At 37.8% G+C, this 3,670-nt stretch overlaps 1 non-coding gene across 1 annotated transcript; it reads left to right on the top strand.

Annotated features, from left to right (window-relative positions):
• The first annotated feature begins 972 nt into the window (after window positions 1-972).
• LOC111877875 (small nucleolar RNA R71) lies at window positions 973-1,079 on the top strand. The gene has a single exon (XR_002845553.1). It is a non-coding gene; the product is annotated as a small nucleolar RNA R71 (small nucleolar RNA).
• The last annotated feature ends 2,591 nt before the right edge of the window (window positions 1,080-3,670 follow it).

Genomic DNA, 3,670 nt, shown 5'->3' with positions numbered 1-3,670 from the left:
TCATCATCTTTCAATTCGTGCTTCTTCTTATGAGTCTCAACACTTACCAGGTGTTGCTCATCATCTGTGACTGGTAAGTCATGATTCTTTGGAGCTAACTCCTTTCCCGATCTAAGTGTGATGGCATTACATTGCCTCTTATCATTGACATTACCTGGATTTTGGGTGTTACTTGGCAACGTTCCAGGTTCTCGTGAGTTCAGTGCTTGTGCTAATTGCCCTAACTGATTTTCCAAATTTCTCATAGCAATTGCTTGATTCTTTTCACGTGCCTCGGTCTTTTGATCTTGTTTGATCATAAACTCCATCATTGCTTTCTCGAAAGGTGACATCTCTTGATTTGATGAAGGCGCTGCCGGTTTTGTACTACTTCCTGATGCCTGGTGGAATGCACCTCCTTGTGGTCTCACTTGTTGATTTGGCATTTGATAAAACCCCGGCGGGTTTTGAGGCCTTTGCTGAAACTGCTCTTGCGGAGGATGCATTTGTTGTTGTTGTCCACCCCATGAGAAATTAGGATGATTTCTCCATCCTGGATTGTATGTTTCAGAGTATGGATTGTTTTGTCGTGGGAAATTTTGACTTCCCATGAAAAATACAGATTCAGGATTCTGTGGGCATTCACTATAATCATGGACGCCTTGACAAACCGCACAAAAGTCAACCTTCTTCTCTTTCATCCCATTGCTTGACATCATATTCTTCATCATGCTCTTGATTGTGGCCAACTCGGCTGCTAATGCATCATTTTGAGCTGCAAGACGAACTTCAGCCGGTGTACTTCCTTTCGAACCACTTGCATGTACCCTATCTGTGGGCCACTGGAAATTATTGGTTGCTATTCTATCCAATATCGCCACGCTCTCCTCATAGCTCTTTGTGAGCAAAGCTCCTCCAGCTGATGTATCTACTAGCATGCGTGTTTGAGCATCCAAACCTTGGTAAAATGTCTCAAGTTTCACATCATCAGGGAGTCGATGTGTCGGACATTTTCTCAGCAAATTGTTCCATCTCTCCCACACTTCCCATAACGATTCACCATCCATTTGTTGGAATGATGTGATGGCATTTCTTAGATTTGCATTTCGCGTGGGTGGGAAAAATCTTTTTAGGAATTTTTCTCTTAATTCCTCCCAAGTGGTGATGGAATCAGAAGGCAAAGACTCAAACCAGTCTCTAGCTTTCCCTTGTAGTGTGTACGGAAATAATCTTAGCCTGAATGCATCAGACGTCATGCCTCTTTGTTTGAAATTATCGCACATCTGGTTAAAGGAACGCAGATGGGACAAGGGCTCATCACTAGACATACCTCCAAAGAGACCATTGTTATTGATCATCTGAAACATCACAGGTTTGAATTCAAATTTGTCAGCATTAATTGTTGCACTGACAATTGGCGGGTTTGTTCCTTCGAAACCTCTGTTTCCATTATTGTTTACGTTATCTCCCATATCTTCTTGAATCCGATGTCTCCTCAACCCTCTCAAAGTTCTTTCAATCTCCCAATCAAGCGCAAATTCAGGTGGTCTGAATCTTCGACCGGCCAGAGTAAAATATCCTCAAGATGTTTAAGAGTCTAACAACTACCTAATGTTCTAACTTAAAAATAAAAATAGTCCCCGGCAACGGCGCCAAAAACTTGTTGACGAAAACGCGTACTCGCAAGTATACGAGGTCGTGCAAGTAATATAGTCGTAAGACCAGATATCGAACCCACAGAGACTATCCTATTCTAAGGAAGAGAGAACTTGGCAATTGATTGCAAAAGTGATTGATTTTATTAAACTAAAGAAAGTACTAAAATAAAATTAAACTAAATTCAGCAACGTAAAAATGACAACTAGAATAATCGAACAAACAAGGAAAACAATTAAACGATTTAAAAATTATGAGAAATATGGGTTTTAGTTGACTTATACGAGTTCAACGGTTCTTCTAATGCAACTAATTTGTTAAACCAATTATATAGAAACGAATAACTTAACACCAACAAAAGTTATCAATTACCTCTCGGTCTCATGATTCGATTTAAAAAACATTTACTACTATCTCTATGTAGTTCATGATTTTAAAAAGCATTAAGTCCAATGGTTTTGTTAAAAAAAGCCCTAACACACGTCTATGTTAAGTTTAAGCGAGATAACGAAGCCGCACATTCATATTCAAACGATGTCACAAATAAAGCTTCTCTCGAAGTCAATATAAGCATGTAAATATTAAATTTAAACCAAGTAAATTAACCCTAACCAACGTTGATCAAATGTTAGCCTAAATCAAAGTTACCGGTCAAAACTTCATATTTTTAAAATAAGCACACATTTGAATATGTCATTCAATTTCAACAAAATTGATTTTAACAAAATCAACTACATTAAAATTACCATCTTACCCTAATCAACCAAACCCACAAGATTACTACTCCATTAAACTAAAATTAAAAACAGTAAAAAAATAAACATTAAGAATCATATTTTTATTCAATGTTTAAACAACGAAAACAATTACTTTGGTGGAACCAAAAATCATTAGCAAAAGAAAATATTAAAGCAGTAAAAATCAAACAAAAGGAATAGAAGAACCATAATTGCTTTTCCTGTGGCAAGAATAAATCTGCATACCTCCCATTCAAATCTATGTATATTTCTTCTCTAAATCGTAACTCTTCTGCTGTAGATTTTTTTTTTTTTTTTTTTTCGCATGCGGCAGCCCTCTCCCCGTAAGAAAAGATGGACGGTAATTAAAAAATAACCTTTTTAAAAGAAGCGGCTGAGTTTCTTTTCGTAGGTCTTCATCTCCACGTAAATAACCATATATATAAAGCATAATTACAATCTTGCCCCTCCAACTTTCATGAATGGTGCAGCCTTAACCCCTTGATCTTTCACTTTTACCATTGTACAACTTTAGCCCTTGATCTTTCAACTTTAATTCAACTATTACTTTTAGCTTATGATTTTCGTCCAGCAAACTAACTTCAACTTCAACGTCGATTATGAGCAGGAAAACGACCGATTCAGCAAAAACTCAAAACGTCAAACTTGTAGATAATTGTGTCTAGTTTCCGAAACATCTTGAATCGCCTAAATCGGAGTTCGGATGAGCTAGATATGATGAAAACACTGAGACGTGGTCAATCTGCCAAACATCTTTTATTCACCTTAATTGCTCGTGATGAATTTTTCTTCTTTCAAATCCGTCAATTCCTTGCTGAAACCATTTGGACATTATAATATGAGTCCAACTCCCACCAAGACTCGTTGATTAAGTGGTGGGGGCCTAAGAAGCTTAGGCAATCTTGTATTCACAAGATAAAATCCGTTAATTCCTTTTAGATTTTTGAACTTCATAAGAGGAAGTCAAACTCCCACCATGACCCGTAGACTAGGCGCTGGGGAACCCATGAAACACAGGTTGCACTTGCATTAACAAGAAAATGAATACCGTCGATTCCGATGCAATGCACAATGTGCTATATTATGGATTTCGTGCAAGAAAACCATCTCCCACCAACCTGTTGAATAGGAGGAGGGGAACTCAAGAAACTCGAGTTGCACTTGTGATGACAGGTGGTGATGAAAGCCGTCAATTCCTTTAAGAATTTTGGACTTCATAAGAAGAAGCCCAACTCTCATCATCCTATAGAATAAGAGATGAGGAACCCATGCAAGAC

This window comes from Lactuca sativa, chromosome 5, assembly GCF_002870075.4.
Source record: "Lactuca sativa cultivar Salinas chromosome 5, Lsat_Salinas_v11, whole genome shotgun sequence".
NCBI classification, from domain to species: Eukaryota; Viridiplantae; Streptophyta; class Magnoliopsida; order Asterales; family Asteraceae; genus Lactuca; species Lactuca sativa.
Note: the sequence above shows the minus strand (reverse complement) of the source record. Positions and strands in the feature narration are given on the sequence as shown.